Raw genomic sequence first — 18232 nt, 5'->3', positions numbered from 1 at the left:
CATACATTGACATGAATCATCCATGGGTGTAATGCGTCCCCCATCCTGAACCCCCCTCCCACCTCCCTCCCCATCCCATCCCTCTGGGTCATCCCAGTGCACTGGCCCTGAGCACCATGTCTCATGCATCAAACCTGGACTGGCGATCTGTTTCACATATGATAATATACATGTTTCAATGCTATTCTCTCAAATCATCTCACCCTCGCCCTCTCCCACAGAGTCCAAAAGTCTGTTCTTTACATCTGTGTCTCTTTTGCTGTCTCTCATATAGGGTCATCGTTACCATCTTTCTAAATTCCATATATATGCGTTAATATACTGTATTGGTGTTTTTCTTTCTGACTTATTTCACTCTGTATAATAGAAAATGCCTTATTCTTATGGCCGACTTTTCAACTGGACACATCATGCAAGGAGACCAAGTTTCCAACAGGAGAGTTGCCCTAATTGGCAGTCGAAAAAGCACACCTAGTGAGGTTATCTTCTGTTTCATAGGCTTTTGAACTCTGTGTGAATAGTCTTTGGGGTGAGGGAATTTATCTTGATCCAAAAGTCATTATCGAGGCTGGATATTCATGCCTCCCAGAAGCACAAGTCTTATGCAAGTGCCCCATTTTACCCCCGTGAGAGATTAGCAGGTCTCACAGGAGCATTGAAACTAATTGTTACAACAAATTAATTAATGACATGTACAGAAGGAGTTATTCCCTTGGATGGAGAGGCCTAGAAAGGCAGCATATATCATTTTTCTTAATAATTTAATTATAATGGAATGGATGGTGATAGCACCTTGTTTCTGCGGGTCTTCAAAAATTGAAGGCTTTGGTGTGATTTTTATTGCTGGCTGGGGATGTGTTAAGGAAACTTTCAGTGTCACTCTTCATTTGCTGCTTTCCCATGCCTACTGAGTGGCTTGCAGATGATAACTACTACTTACCATAATTGCTTGTCCATATGACAGTGTAGTGTTGACCCTCCTGCAATAGAAAATGGGTTTTTATCTTCTTCCAGTTATGATGATGAGTTTATACTGAGCTTGCTATGCTTTCTGACTTCACCCTCTTTGTGACTAGTGGTAGTTTTTTCTCTGAGATAACAACTTAAGCCTTTGATGGCTATGTAATGGTTTTGCCTGCCATTCCCCTTCTGATGATAATACTCCAACTTTGGGGGTAATACAGCCATCATGCATTTAAATCCATTTGGTTGGGGTGGTTGATTCTCCCCTAGACTGGTACATGGATCAGACGTGGGAGATGAGAACCCAGCATATGCTTAGATACACTGATTGGTTGAGGGAAAGGCATGTGATCATGAAAAATGGGACACTTGATGGAAGTTTTAGAAAAGAGAAGTTTCATGGGTTTCTTCTGGTTTTGCTAAACTGGTAGGATGTGATTTGAGAGCTCCTGCTGAACCTTTGTGTTCTTATTTGGGGAGAGCATATCTGAAGAAAGTAGACCTGAAAGGTAGGGGCTGGGGAGAGGACAGATGCCTGAACTTTGAGCAACTGAATCCAGCTGTGCCTGAAGCTGACTGCTGAACTCTTGAATTGTGAGAGGTCAAAAATCCTTCATTTGGTTGGATTGAGTTGTATTTGTATTACTTGCACCCAAAAGAGTCCTCTCATACACATGTTCTGCGGTCATTATTCTGAGGATATTAACAAAGAGAAAAGTGTAAAAAGAGTCCTCCTAAGATATATCTGTATAATGAGTCCAGGGCATGGCATTTCTAGTTGATTTTTCTGCTCTATAATCCAAATCCACTCTAAGTCTCAGAGTCCCTAAGGCCGGAGAGAGCTAAGAGTTTCTCACTTTAAAGAGGACGAACTTGGAAATCTTGAATGTTTTCATGAAAAATTGAGAATGTTAGTACCATCTTCTGCTTCTGAAAGTGAAAGCCCTTGTCTTTATTTGCAACCAAGATTTGACCAAACAGAAAACAAGACAGAGAAGATATATTTCTTCCTAAAGTTTAGAATAGCTTATTCTGTAGAATTCAGACTTTTACAGAAGAGAAAGCTGGAATGGTTGATAAATAAGGGTAAAATATTTGTAAGTAGTGATGAATTCAGTTTAAACTGATCTGTAATTATTTAATTAGTTGCAAAAGAAGTAGTAATATGAGAACAGAGTTGTTAACCCCAGGCTATTGTATATTCTGGTTGTTTTGAGTGAGTTTGCAGTTCCCATTCATTGGCTTGTATAGACAGTTTTATTCTGTAAAGTTTTTTTTTTTTGGCATGGTGTTAATCACATGGTCATGGAGGTCTGAAATAGCGTGAGAGGGGTTATTTGAACTGGAATAAAGGTAGCCTCCCTTTGCCTCTTCTCTGCTATTAGGTTACAGATTCTGGAACTCAGAAGTCAAGGCTTTGTAAGTAACCAGTGTCTTGTTTTTTATCAGCCTTAGTTGTTCAGTGGGTCAGTTGGCAATGGCTAGTGGCTAACGACATGGAAGGATGAGGGAAGCTAATTAGCTCTAATGCGAATCAAACATAGGAGCTTGGCATTTCTGACTTTATCCTCCAACCCCTGAGCACACTGGATGTAGAGCAGACAAATGAGAAGCTGGCAGCTCCAGCCTTTTGTTTGGGCAGGGTTCACCAACACTGGTGTCGTAGTGCATCTGAAAGGGAAGCAGCTGAATTTAGAGACCTCACTCTGCAGTTCCTCAGTCCCCCTCCTAACACTCAATCAATGAATTAATATCAATAAAACAGTGGCTTTTACTAATGGTTGGGGATGATCTTAAACTTTTAAAAGAAAACATTTTAATGTTTTTTTTTTTTTCCTTAATGTATTTTAAGTATTGACTGCGTGCAGTAGGTACTATGGGTTGAACTGTGTACTCCTGAAATTCTTTTGCTGAAGTCTTAATGCCCTGGCTCTCCAGCAGTGACTGTATTTGGAGGATAGGGTCTTTACAGCGATAATCATGTTAAAATGAGGTAATTAGGGTGGGCCCTGCTCCAGTAGGACTGGCATGCTTATAAAAGGGGAAGTTTTGATACAGACATGCAGAGGGAAGATGACAGGAAGAGATAACAGGGAGAAAGGAGAAGGCAGCTATTTATAAACCAAGAAGAGAGGTCTGGACCAGCTCTCGCATGATCCTCAGATGTGACCAGTCCTGCCAACACCTTGATTTTAGACTTGTCCCCAGAACTGTGAGGCAATAAAAATTTGTTGTTGAAGCCATGCAGTCTGTGGCTCACTGTTAAGGCAACTGATACAGCTGGCTGATATCCAAGGCCCTGTAATTCAGGCTATCTCATTGAATCATCCCCTGTGAGCTAGTCATTACACTTCCGAGTAAAACTCAGGAGATTTGCCATGGCAACACAGCTATCTAGTAGAAGAGCTTGGGATATAAACCAGGCATTTATTTCCAAGTACAGTGAGTTTTTTGCTCCCAAGAAACAACTTCAGGAAGCTAAGGGAAATATATATATATATAAAACTTTTATTATAAACGGGGGGAAAAAAACAAAAAAAAATTTAAAAGGACACAAAAAATACTGTCTCTGAAATCCATTTAGGTACCATCCAAATTTAACAAATGTTAACATATTATTGTGTTTTTTTCATATTTTTTCCTTCAAGAAATTATTGTTGTTTAGTCACTGAGTCATGTCTAATTTTTGTGACCCCCCATGGACTGTAGCCCACCACGCTCCTCTCTCCATGAGTTTTTCCAGGCAAGAATACTGAAGTGGGTTGCCTCAAGACATAAATCATTACAAATAGCTTTCTTATATTTTTATTTATGATCATTTTCCTTTCTTCACTAAAGTCAAACAGAGGCATTAATTTAGTGTATATTTATCCCATATTTTGATATTCTCACCATATTTTCTAGTAAAAATAATTCTGCACAAAGTAATGCTTCAGTGAAAATCATTGAGCATGTTCCTTGTGTATATTTGCAGGTTTTCCTGAGATTAATATAGCAGGAAAACAAATGGATGGGTTACAGGTAGGCACTTCTCCATTTTTCCTAAATATTGTCAAATTGATCTCAAGTGGGTCATATCAAATCATATTCCAACATATAGTATATGAGAATTAGTTTCCCACAACTTTGGTATTATTAGACTACAAGTTCTAAGCAATCTGATATAATTTTAAAATGTCATATATAGACACGTAAATAGCATACAGTGTTCTTTCCATGTTTTAAAATTTATGCTAAAGGTATGATACTTTATGTATTCAACTGCAACTTAGTTGATAATGTCTTTTGTACCATCTGATTCATTCATTTTCACTGCTGTGTAATATGAGGGAGTGAGTGCTCAGTCACTAAGTCTTGTCTGACTCTTTGTGACCCCATGGACTGTAGCCCTCCAGGCTCCTCTGTACATGGGATTTTCCAGGCATGAATACTGGAGTGGGTTGCCGTTTCCTTCTCCAGGGGATTTTCCTGATCCAGGGATGGAACCAGGGGTCTCTTGTGTCATCTGCATTGGCAAGCAGATTCTTTACCACTAGTGCTGCCTGGGAAGCCCCTGTGTGTATATATATCCCAGTATATTTATGTAGGTTCCTCTTAATGGATATTGAGAATGCTTCTGATAGGAACTGTCACATTGGACATTCACAGTCAACATTGCTGTGAATATATTTACACATACATGTCTTCTCATACATACATATGAGGGTTTCTCTCTACGCCTTAGGAAAGAAATTGCTGAGTCATAGGATAAATGTTAAGCAATTTAATATCACCATCATTATTATGCCTTGCCTTTTCTTTTCTATTTTATTTCTTTATGTCTCAGTGTTTCATCCTGGGTGAATACTTTCATATCTGCCTTCTAATTAATTATTTCTCATTTTAGATCCAGTGAGTGATTTATGACCTATATTGGAATTTTTATTATTTTTAGTTTCTAGGAATTCCAATTGATTCTTTTTTCCTATTATGCTTATTCTTGATTCCTATCTGACTGCTTTGGTCTCACAATTTTTGTTCTTATTTTACAAAACTTCTTTATTTCTTTGAAGCATATCTATTTTAAAGTCATTTTTGGCATTTTCTATTTGAATTTTCTTCCCTTAGCCTTGTTATTTATCATATGCTGGTAATATTAGTTTTGAAGCTCGTGTTGAGTGACAATTTCTTTTCACATTGTCTGTGCTCATTCCTTCCTGTCTGTTTTGTAGAGACATCTACACTGACTCTGGTTTTTCCTGTCTTGAGCCAGTCTCTATAGTGGTGTCTTTCGGCTGTTGTCCCATGGTGATGCAGAGAAAGTTCAGACCTAATTATGAACTTTTGGGAAGCCTGGCTGGGGTCTGACCCACACAGTCCCACCCACCCTCTGGTTCCTTTAGGCCCTCCTCCCCCACCAAAGTGTAAATTATGTATTGCTTCATATAAACTGATGTTCTGGGAATTTGCATAGCATTCCTAACTTATTTTTAATGCTCTAATGCCTTATTTCAGGTCCCTGGTTTAATAGAATTAGTCTGGTTCAAGTATTTCCCCACATCCTACAAGAATAAAAAAAAAAAACAAAAAACTCAGCTGTTCTTTTTATACACACACACACACACACAAACTTTTATGTGCTGAACATTTGCCACCCCCATTCATATACTGCTCAATGTAATGGTATTTGGAAAGGGGGGTTCTTTGAGAGATAATTAGATTCCGATATAGCCACAAGCATAGGGCCCTTTTAATGGGATTAGTGCCTTTATAAGAAGAGGATGAGGCATGAGTGATTTCTTTCTCCAAGAGCATGCACTGAAAAAAGGCCATGTGAAATGCAGCAAGAAGGTGCCACACGCAAATCAGAAAGGGGGTTCTCGTCAGTAACTGAATCTATTGGCATCTTGATCTTAGACTCCTCAGACTCCAGAACTGTGAGAAATAAAGTCCTGTTGTTGAAGCTGCCACTCTACAGGATTTTGCAATAGGAGCTTGAGCTAAGACATGTGCTGTAAATAATTCTGGAATCTGGTTGATCTGGTTGGCTGTAGCCCCTACTTATCTCTGTTTCTGTTCTATTTCCAACTCTGGTGCATATTTATATATTTCCAACTCTTGTTCACATTTTAAATGACTGTTATTTTAATACTTTTAAAAGTAATTAAAAAGTATACTATGAATTCACAGTATTCACAGTATACTGTGAATGAGTCAAACAGAAAGTTGAAGCATTAATCCAAGGTGCCATTTTGACTGGAAGCCTTGAGGCTATTTCTCTAAGATGTTCTCTTAAATAAAAATGTAAGCTCAAATGGTGCAACAGAGATAGAGGTACTGGATTAATTAGTAGAATGTTTGAGACAGAGACAATTTATGTGCATTGAATTCTCTGCAGCCCTCACCACAATGTATTGCATGTAATAGATACTCATTAACCATTGAACCCCTGGCATTTGCAGATTTAACATTTGTGGTTTTGAATTTTCCTAAGTAACCTCCAGAGGGCCCTGGAATTTTGCATGTGCATCTCAGCATGATTGGTGGCCCTTAGCTCTTTATCAAGTGATCATTATTGCATGTCATCAAGTGCTCACAACTGAATTTTTTAAAATGTGTGTAAAATAGAGGTGAAATAAGATAACTGACAATAAAAATTTAAAAATAACAAAATTGATTACTTGGATAGGGAAAGAAAACAAGTGATTTTTTCAATAGAATATAGTTCTGGAGCAAACCAAAATCCTTGCCAAAATATTTTGAAGTCATGAGTTCAAGGTTATGTAGAGAAGCCTGGAAGAATTCATAATGAATGCCAAATGTCTGTGGTAAATATTTGTCCATTGAAATAATTAATTGATCTTTGAAGTTGCACATGTGAGAAACAATAGGAACACTCCACTGTCTCGAATTCCCCGCATACTGTCATAGTCAAACTATCAGTCATACTGATAGTATACACAATCATACTGATACGTCATCCTGTGAGATTGATTACTTTGTGCTAAGTATTGACCGCTCTCTAAAGATCTCTCTTAACATTAATATCCATTATTGTGAAGGGAGCAAGTACATTGTCACCAATATTTTAGGCTAAAGTTTTTCAGATCCACAGACCCAATATCTCTTGAATATCTATCATATGCCAGACCCTTCTAGGTACTGCAAATGCACAAGGATGAAACATAGGTACTTGTTCTTGGGAACTCCTGGTCCAGTGGAAAAATGGATGGGATGAAATATTAAAATATGAAATAATAGATGACATTAAAATGTATGAATAGAGCTATCCTCTGATAGTTTAGAGGAGGGAACAATGAATAATTCCAGGAGAAATAAGGACAACTTTTAGAGAGGAAGCAAAATTTGTGTTTTATGAAAGACTAGGGGAATTTGCTTACTAGGAAGAGCTGGAAATGATTCATCCTAAGACTGAGAACCTTAAGCCCAGATCTGGAGGGTGAAAATATGAGGGTAAAATGGGGCTCTTGGGAGAGGAGTAGGAATGTCACAAAGTTCATTTCTCAAATTTGTCGTCTGTTCCAGCTAGTTAAGAATCCTAAGAAAAATGCTTTGTTCCATAACACTAGGTGCTATTCATAGCCTGTGTAAGACCTCAGTGGTTTTATATTATGCATGTATGAAAGTGAAATTTGCTCAGTCGTGTCTGACTCTTTATGACCCCATGGACTATACAGTCCAAGGAGTTCTCCAGGCCAGAATACTGGAGTGGGTGTTCATTCCTTTCTCCAGGGATGTTCCCAATCCAGGGATCAAACTCAAGTCTCCCACATTGCAGGCAGATTCTTTACCACCTGTATGTGTATACATATATACATATATGCATGTATATATGTATGTGTGTGAAAAAGCTGGCTTAAAATTCAACATTCAAAAAACCAAGATCATCGTATCTGGTCCCCTCACTTCATGGTGAATAGAAGGGGAAAAAGTGGAAACAGTGACAGATCTTATTTTCTTGGGCTCCAAAATCACTGCGGATGGTGACTGCAGCCATGAAATTAAAAGATGCTTGGCTCTTTGAAAGAAAAGCTATGACAAACCTAGGCAGCATATTAAAAAGCAGAGACATCACTTTGCCAACAAAGGTTTGTATAGTCAAAGCTATGGTTTTTCCAGTAGTCATGTATGGCTGTGAGAGTTGGACCATAAAGAAGGTTGAAAAGACTTTTGAGAGTCCCTTAGACTGCAAAGAGAGCAAACCAGCCAGTCCTAAAGGAAATCAACCCTGAGTACTTTGGAAGGACTGTAGATGAAGCTCTAGTACTTTGGCCACCTGATTCAAAGAGCTGACTCACTGGAAAAGACCCTGATGCTAGGAAAGATTGAGAACAGAAGGAGAAAGGGGCAAAAGAAGATGAAATGGTAGGATACAATACCATCACCATCTCAATGGACGTGAGTTTGAAGAAACTCTGGGAGCTAGTGAAGGACAGGGAACCATGGCATGCTGTAGTCCATGGAGTCGCAATGAGCTGGACACAAGTTAGTGACTAAATAACAACATATATCTTTATTGCGAGCTTGGGGTAGAGTGGAGATAAAGTTCACCTAGAAGTCTGAAGACTTAGCTTCTTGACCAGTTCCATCATTAATTAATCATGTAATTCTGTGCAAACCATTATACCCTTTGGAGCTTCAGTTTTCCCAACATGACAATCTTACAAATATAGTTGCCCTGTCACAGTGAATTCTTGGGATAGAAAGCTAAATAGCATATATAAAAATACATTGAAAATTGCAAAGTACTACACAAATATAAATTTAGGTATGAAGTATCATTCAGCAAGTTAAGGGGTCAGATTAATGCACCAGTGGTAACATGTCAGCCAAGGATGAGTTTAAGGCATATAAGCTAGTCAAATGGTATGGAAGATTTTTTTGCCCTGCAGATACTTTCTGGTTGTTTTTGAGCTATTGCCAGGATGAGTGTTCTTGTACTCTATACTTAGTTATCCCAGCCATAGTCCTGTTCTTTTTAAAAAAATTTTATTTGTTGTTGGAGTATAATTACAAAGTTGTATTCATTTCTGCTGTACAACAAAGCGAATCAGCTATATATATCTATATATACATATATCCCTCCCTCTTGAACTTCTTTCTCACCCTCAATCTCACCCATCTAGGTCATCACAGAGCATTGAGCTGAGCCCCCTGTGCTATACAGCAGCTTCCCACTAACTGTTAATACCTATTTGACACATTGGAGAAGGCAATGGCACCTCACTCCAGTACTCTTGCCTGGAAAATCCCATGGATGGAAGAGCCTAGTAGGCTGGCAGTCCACGGGGTCGCTAAGAGTCGGACACGACTGAGCGACTTCCCTTTCACTTTTCACTTTCATGCATTGGAGAAGGAAATGGCAACCCACTCCAGTGTTCTTGCCTGGAGAATCCTAGGGACAGGGGAGCCTGGTGGGCTGCCATCTATGGGGTCTCACAGAGTCGGACACGACTGAAGTGACTTAGAAGCAGCAGCAGCAGTGTATATATGTCAGTGCTACTCTCCCAGTTAATCTCACCCTTGCCTTCACACCCTGGCCCTGTGTCCACATGTCCATTTTCTATTTCTGCCCTGCAAAGAGGTTCATCAATACCATCTTTCTAGCTTTCAAATATATATATATATATATGTTTTTTAAAATTAATTAATTTATTTTAATTGGAGGCTAATTACTTTACAATATTGTGGTGGTTTTGCCATACAAAATGCCATACAAAATGGCTGACATGAATCAGCCACAGGTGTACATGTGTCTCCCATCCCAAACCCCCCTCCCTCCCCATCCCATCCCTCTCTGTTGTTCTAGTGCGCTGGCTTTGACTGCCCTGTTTCATGCATTGAACTTGGACTGGTGATCTGTTTTGCATATGGAAATATACATGTTTCAAGGCTATTCTCTCAAATCATCCCACCCTTGCCTACTCCCACAGAGTCCAAAAGTATGTTTTTGTATCTGTGTCTCTTTTGCTGTCTCACATATAGAGTTGTTGTTACCATCTTTCTAAATTACGTATTTATGTGTTAATGACATGAGTTTGAGTAAACTCTGGAAGTTGGTGATGGACAGGGAGGCCTGGCGTGCTGCGATGCATGGAGTCGCAAAGAGTCAGACACGACTGAGTAACTGAACTGAACTGATACTGTGTTGGTGCTTTTCCTTCTGGCTTACTTCACTCTGTATAATAGGCTCCAGTTTCATCCAATTGATTACACCTGACTCAAATGCATTCTTTTTAATAGCTGAGTAATAGTCCACTGTGTATATGTACCACAATTTTCTTATTCATCTACTGATGGACATCTAGGTTGCTTCTGTGTCCTAGCTATTGTAAACAGTGCTGCAATGAACATTGTGGTATACATGTCTCTTTCATTCCTGGTTTCCTCGGTGTGTATGCCCAGAGTGGGAGTGCTGGGTCATTTGGCAGTTCTGTTTCCAGCTTTTTAAGGAATCTCCACACTGTTTTCCATAGTGGCTGTACCAGTTTGCATTCCCACCAACAGTGTGGGAGGGTTGACTTTTCTCCATACCCTCTCCAGCATTTATTGTTTGTAGACATTTGATAGCAGCCATTCTGATCCACATGAGGTGGTACCTCATTGTGGTTTGGATTTGCATTTCTCTGATAATGAGTGATGTTGAATACTTTTTCATGTGTTTTTATCCATCTGTATGTCTTCTTTGGAGCAATGTCTATTTAGTTTTTTGGCCCATTTTTTGATTAGGTCGTTTATTTTTCTGGAGCAGGCAATGGCAACCCACTCCAGTACTCTTACCTGGAAAATCCCATGGACGGAGAAGCCTGGTAGGCTGCAGTCCATGGGGTCGCTAAGAGTTGGTCATGACTGAGCGACTTCACTTTCACTTTTCACTTTCATGCATTGGAAAAGGAAATGGCAACCCACTCCAGTATTCTTGCCTGGAGAATCCCAGGGGCAGAGGAGCCTAATGGGCTGCCGTCTGTGGGGTCTCACAGAGTTGGACACGACTGAAGTGACACAGCAGCAGCAAACTGTATGAAGTGTTTGTATATGTTTGAGATTAATTCTTTGTCAGTTGCTTCATTTGCTATTCTTTTCTCCCACTCTGAAGGCTGTCTTTTCACCTTGCTTATACTTTCCTATGTTGGGCAAAAGCTTTTAAGTTTAATTAAGTCTCATTTGTTTATTTTTGCTTTTATTTCCATTACTCTGGGAGGTGGGTCATAGAGGAACTTGCTGTGATTTATGTCAGAGAGTGTTCCACCTATGTTTTCCTCTAAAAGTTTTATAGTTCTAGTCTTACATTTAGATCTTTAATCCATTTGAGTTTATTTTTGTGTATGGTGTTAGAAAGTGTTCTAGTTTCATTCTTTTACAGGTGGTTGACCAACTTTCCCAGCACCACTTGTTAAAGAAATTGTCTTTTCTCCATTGTATATTTTTGCCTCCTTTGTCGAAGATAAGGTGTCCATAGGTGCATGGATTTATCTCTGGGCTTTCTGTTTTGTTCCATTGATCTATATTTCTGTCTTTGTGCCTATATACTGTCTATATACTGTCTTTGTGATCTATATTTCTGTCTTTGTGCCTATATACTGCCTATATACTGTCTTTGTGATCTATATACTGTCTTGATGACTGTAGCTTTGTAGTATAGTCTGAAGTCAGGCAGGTTGATTCCTCCAATTCTATTCTTCTTTCTCAAGATTGCTTCAGCTAGTCAAGGTTTTTTCTGTTTCCATATAAATTGTGAAATTATTTGTTATAGTTCTGTGAAAAATACCATTGGTAGCTTGATAGGGATTGCACTGAATCTATAGATTGCTTTGGGTAGTATACTCATTTTCACTATATTGATTCTTCTGATCCATGAACATGGTATATTTCTCCATCTATTTGTGTCCTCTTTTATTTCTTTCATCAGTGCTTTATAGTTTCTATATATAGGTCTTTTGTTTCTTTAGGTAGATTTATTCCTAAGTATTTTATTCTTTTCATTGCAATGGTGAATGGGATTGTTTCCTTAATTTATCTTTCTGTTTTCTCATTTTTAGTGTATAGGAATGCAAGGGATTTCTAGGTATTAATTTTATATCTTGCAACTTTACTATATTCATTGATTAGTTCTAGTAATTTTCTGGTGGAGTCTTTAGGGTTTTCTATGTAGAGGATCATGTCGTCTGCAAACAGTGAGAGTTTTACTTCTTCTTTTCCAATCTGGATTCCTTTTATTTCTTTTTCTTCTCTGACTGCTGTGGCTAAAACTTCCAAAACTATGCTGAATAGTAGTGGTGAGAGTGGGCACCCTTGTCTTGTTTCTGACTTTAGGGGGAATGCTTTCACTTTTTCACCATTGTGGATAATATTTACTATGGGTTTATCATATGTGGTTTTTATTATGTTGAGGTATGTTCCTTCTATGCCTGCTTTCTGGAGGTTTTTTATCATAAATGGATGTTGAATTTTGTCAAAGGCTTTCTTGAGCAGTTATTTCTTTAGCACACACTTGTTAATTCAACAGAAACTGGAACCCACGACTTCCATTACACCATTGTCTTTTGTATTTTGAGGAAAACAGCATTTCTACTTTTTTTTTTTTACATGAAAAAAAATTAGCAAAAGACTAATAAGTTAAAGCAGTAACCTTGAATTTTGTGAAAGTTAAGGGAAATTGAATGCTGAGAATTACACATCTGCAACTGAAATTAGTCCCAGGGCACCCCTCCTGCTCTCAGATTCTGGGCATACCAGTAAAATATCAGAAGACATGCAATACCATGAAAATGGGTTCTTTGGGTATTGTGGCAACTTGAAGTAGATGAGCTTTAACCTTGGCCTCATGCTTCTTGCGGGGCCTGTTGCTGATGCTGCATAGGTGCCAGAATTATCAAGCAGCACTCAGAATTTTTCATCTGAGCAAAATTAAAAATGAAACCATCAAAGTACTATTAATTCCAAAGATGTTCTTTATGCATTAAATTGAGCCTCATGGACTAAGAAATGTGCCTGAGTGTTTTAGCCACATATAAGTAAGAATTATTTGTATGAGAGTGAATTACTCACATGCCCTTTATCCAGTAATGTATGTACATGAGTAGGTAATGACAGAGCATCCTGTTGAATCTCTCTGAGATAGCTAAGAATCACTTTTCATTCAGGATGCTTGAATTTGGCTCAGTGTTAGTCCACCATTAGCTCTTGGCTTTGCTTGTATAAAATATATGTGAAAACATTTAGTGAATATTTTGACCACTGGAAACACTAAGGACTTTAGCAGTGTTATAATTGATATTTTTCTACTCCTGTAGTCTTTTTACTTGTTCACACTTATCTGCTCCATGTCTTTTATGTTCTTAGGACTCTTTACCCTGTATTTCTATCTTAAGCTTGGCTTTGAACTTTACATGAGCTTGAGCCCATATATCCATTGATCCTGTTGGAGGAAGTGAAGGTTGTAAAGTGTAAGTGAAAGTCACTCAGTTTTGTCTGACTCTTAGCAACCCCATGGACTGTAGTCTGCCAGGCTACACTGTCCATGGAATCCTCCAGGCAATACTGGAATACTGGAGTGGATAGCCTTTTGCTTTTCCAGGGGATCTTCCTGACCCAGGGGTTGAACCCTGGTCTCTTGCATTGCAGGCAGATTCTTTACTGTCTGAGCCACCCAGTTACTTAGAAATCTCACAGCAACCTGTTATTCAACATGCTTAAAGTTGAAAGTCCTGCTCTTACAAACCCAACCTGTTCTTGTATTTCAGCTCTTGCCCAGACTACACTGCTTCCTCCTTTCAACACTCATCTTCAGTTTTCAAGTCCTCATTTTATTGCCTGAAGCAAGCTCAGATGGATTCACTTCTCTTTATCCCTGTAACAAGGCTTGAGTGTAGACAAGCTCTTGTTTTGAGCACAGTTGTCCTCTAATTCTGCTTCAGTAGAGTGTCACTGACCCAGATGCATTCTTTTTTATTTTTACTCATAAAATTTTTTTTTGATGTGTATAATTTAAAAATCTTTATTAGATGGGGAGGGAGGAGGGAGGAGGGTTCAGGATGGGGAACACATGTAAACCTGTGCCGGATTCATTTTGATATTTGGCAAATCTAATACAGTTATGTAAAGTTTAAAAATAAAATAAAATTAAAAAAAAAATAAAAAAAAAATTAAAAAAAAAAATAAATAAAAAAAAAAATCTTTATTAAATTTTTTACAATATTGTTTGTTTTATGTTTCAGTATTTTTGGCCAAGAGACATGTGGGATCTTAGCTCCCTGACCAGGGATCAAATTCACACCCACTGCTTTGGAGGGTGAAGTCTTAACCACTGGACTACCAGGGAAGTCCCTGTTTTTACTTAGTTATTAAATTTATTTTTAACCAGATGTATTTTCATGGTGTAGCCAGAACCAGAATCCTCTCTCCAAGTTGCACATTTAACTATGTTGCTCCCCCACTCCAGAATCTCCCAGTGGTTTCCTAAACATCTATTAATACCACCTGAAGTTTAACTTCTTAATAGGGCTCATAAGATCCTCTGGGACTTGTCCAACACCTGCCTTATTAGCTTCCCTTCTCAGTCGGAGGGTACCATGGATTTGCTTGTAACTCTCCACGCTTATAGTCCTGCCTCACACTGCATGTCCTGATTTCAGGTGACCCCTTGGCTGCAACCGCCTGCTCACCTCTCCACATCCTGTTAGCCCTTGGTCATCTTCCAAAACTCAACTGTGACATCTTTTCTCCAGAAAGCATACTCGAAAATCCAATGTGAAGTAATCCTCTTTTATGCTCCATCACATCCTGTGCAAACCTCTATATATTGAAATTTTATTGACAGTTTTGTGTCTCTATTTCACTAGGCTATAAAGTTTTTTGAGAAAAAGACTATTTTGTATTCATCTTAGTACCCTCGACATGAAGCCCAGTGCCTTCCATTTGGTAAATGATTTAAAATGCTCATTAAATTGTCTTTGAGTTAAACTGATACACTTAACAGTTTTATGTAAGATTTCCTTTGGCTGAAAGTTTTAGGTAATTGGCCAGGTTATGGAAAAAACTGCGGAAGGATTCTTAATTTAGATACTTTCTGTGTCACTTATAGGTTGGAAGCAGGTTTTAGGAGCAAATGGTGTGTTAAGGTCCTAAGGGATAGATACACCAGCAGTTCAGCTTAGTTTTTAGGATACTGGCTAGAAGTTTCTGGGAACTGCTAGCATTGCCAGATTTATAGGATTGTTGTTATCATGTAGTAACATGTACTATGAATGCATTTTGATAATTAGAAATATAGACACCTCTATGTGTAAATTATCAGTAATAGTTAATGCTCATCAGATTAAGAAATTCACTGCCTATGAGGCCCTTCCAATTCTAGAACTCACCCCTATAAACAAATCAGAATAAAAATTGTTTTAACTTTCCCATACCTGACAAATTAGACTGTCACTTGGTCGTGTTGGTTGTCTGTAACTGCAAAAACTGAACCCATCATCTGACCATCTAAATTGCTTTTGAAAAAAGCCCAAACACTTTGTATTAACATGCTTTCTTGGTCATTTTAGTCAATTTCCTCAGAGTCTAAGAATCCAAAGAAGGAAACGAAAAAGTCATTTCTCTGAAGAAACACGAGGTTAACATGAAATGCACAATACTTCAATTGTCTCTTCTCTCTGCTAAATACGTCATCCTGAATGGATCCATTGGCTGTGAGGAGGTGTATGCACATTACAAATCTTTTTTTTTTTTTAATGTAATTTAATACTCTCCACGGATCCATTTTTCTGAAATGGAGTAATATGCTTCTTTTTAGGCAAATGTGTTTGCTCTTCTGATTTTCCATTCATTTGGTGGGTTTTGGCACCAAAATTCTGAGCAGCTGGACCTCTAATTTAAGGAACCTATAATGCACACATTCCTAGAAATGAGGAAGCATTTTGTGTTTAGAAAGAAGTGGATTTATTTGACATTCAAGAGTTTCTGGTTTGTTTAGAGAGACTGACATAAGGACACCAAGAAGGAACAAATCATAAAGTTTAGGGATAAAAAGGATTTTATATCTTAAGGATACCTGCAGTATATTATCTTGTCCCCTTTTTAATTCACTCATTCAAGAAATACTAGATGAATACCTGCTATTTGCCAGGCATACTCCTAGATGCCTCATCAACTTAAAGTCTGGTGAAAGGGACAGCAGAAACATAATTTATATATGGGGTCATAAATTTTCCAAAAAAAAGTCTAGGGGGCTAGAGAAGAACTCCTGAGGGACCTGACCCAATCAGGATAGGAGGCTAGTACTCCCTAGGAAGTACCCTTTAGACTGAGAACTGAGGGCTGGAAAGAGAAGGAGTCAGAGTGGGGGTTAGTCCATGGGCTTCAGGCCAGATTACAGAGCCCACGGTTCCTGCTAGGATGAGTTGTCCCCCTCGGGAAATGTTTGACACTTTCTCTAGTCCCCAGTGACCCCACCTCCGATGTCACAATGCTTTTTCCTTCTCTCTTTGAGAGCTGACCTTTCTGAGCTCACTTGTCAGGAAGTCTTGTCTCTCTTTCTAGGCCAGTGTAATACTTTACTGATGAGGGAAGGAAAATGGTGATAAATGACAAATTCGGCTAGAGGTGATGAAATCTACAATGAAGGACAAGCTCGCTCCTTCAAAAATAGAAACTGAACTTCCCAGCTGGTGCTTTTTAACATTTAACTCTGCTGTGAAGTGGCTCCCTATGTAGGCATCCAGTACCTTCCTAAATTAATGTATATTATTAAATACCTTGAAAAAGAAAAAGTAAGCTTATAGAGTTTTTCCCCCATTTCTGATCTCTGGGTGAGATTTTAGATTTTTTAATATTAATAATTACATTCCTTCTAGTAAATCAAGGCCTGTAGCTCTGGAAATGAAATTAAATCTTTTCATAAAGGAAATAAAGGGATTCAATAATATGGATGAATTTCATAAGCAAGATGTGGAATGAAAGAAGCCAGATTCATAAAATACAAACTGTATAATTTGATTGAGTTTCAAAACAGGCCAAAGTGAGCTGTGCTATTTGGAAGTTCATCATTCTTGATGGGAGCTACCCTTGGTGGTGGGGAGGGAATTAATTGGAAGGGGGCACAGGGCGAATTTGGGGGTGCTAATAATACCCTATTTATCCCATATCATAAGTGTTGTATGTGCTTGTATGTACATATGGTATAAGTCAAGAAGTTGAAAAGAGGTTCACTTACAACAAATACTTTATACAAAGGGAGAAAACATTTGGCCTTGCAAACATGGCTCTGTAGATAATGCTAGAATCATTACAAACTGGCCCTGTACAGTGATTCAGTTTCTTTGATTCAGCTCAACAGACAAAAATCAGCTCTCACAAAAAATTTTTTGGATGAGATTATTTAGTTTAACCTTAAGTCTGATGATGCTAAAGATGTAATTGCTCAAACTAAGCAAACAGTATTAGAAATCTGTTCTCATTGTGTCAGAGCCAAGGCTAAGATAATATGTCTCTATGCTGTATTTCATCACATGCATGATGCATTTCCCAATGCTCTTTTATTTCTCCAGGAAATAGCTAAAGAAAACTGTACAGTGCTATGTACGCAGTCTGTATACACTGGATTTATATGTCCTGAAATTTATATGTGATGGTAAACAATATTTTTTCTGAGTTGACATTATTTCAATAGGCATATGAGTTTGATGATTGACCTTCTGTTTTCTGTGAGAGCAAACGCATGGGATGGAATATGTGATTAGAGATGTATGTTCTGGTTTTACTTCCATAAGTGCAAAGAAGGAGTGTATCATTGGATGCTACACTGGTGTTATGAAATATCACAATTTTGTTCACTCCTCTATTTTTTAAATTACTTTATGCTTTTCAGATGTATCATTTCATAAGTTTGATACTATGACCCTAGCCATCCCCTCTCATTGGAAGATAGCTAAAGGTTTAAAAGAAAAAGACCCAGTCATAATCACCTAAATGAAGCCATTGTAGACTGCTCACTCTGGAGTCTAGGTAGCCGGTGGCCTGTCTGCTGATAAAAAGCATGGTCCTGAGGAAAGGGAGTCAGGGGGATGGAACACTGTTCTCCTGCTCTCCCTCATGGGTGGTGCTGGGGCCTCTCCCACTACTATTTTTGCCCAGAGATGCTGTGTAGATCTGTTCAATCACTCATGATCTGGAGATACGAGTGGGTTTCTAAAGCATACTCAGGCGATTAAAGTCAACATTCCTGAGGACAGAATACTTGTCAGGCTGAGAAGCAGGCAATGGAGTGGTGGGA

At 38.5% G+C, this 18232-nt stretch overlaps 1 long non-coding RNA gene across 1 annotated transcript in view; it reads left to right on the top strand.

Moving 5' to 3' along the window:
- Positions 1-15372, top strand: part of LOC123328573 — a 54394-nt gene extending 39022 nt beyond the window's left edge. The window contains exon 3 of the long non-coding RNA XR_006543492.2: positions 14598-15372. This is a non-coding gene — a long non-coding RNA (uncharacterized LOC123328573). The remainder of the gene's footprint in view (positions 1-14597) is intronic.
- Positions 15373-18232: the final 2860 nt, after the last annotated feature.

Source organism: Bubalus bubalis, chromosome 2 (genome assembly GCF_019923935.1).
Source record: "Bubalus bubalis isolate 160015118507 breed Murrah chromosome 2, NDDB_SH_1, whole genome shotgun sequence".
NCBI lineage: Eukaryota > Metazoa > Chordata > Mammalia > Artiodactyla > Bovidae > Bubalus > Bubalus bubalis.
The sequence above is the reverse complement of the archived record's forward strand: the minus strand, read 5'-3'. Positions and strand labels throughout refer to the sequence as shown.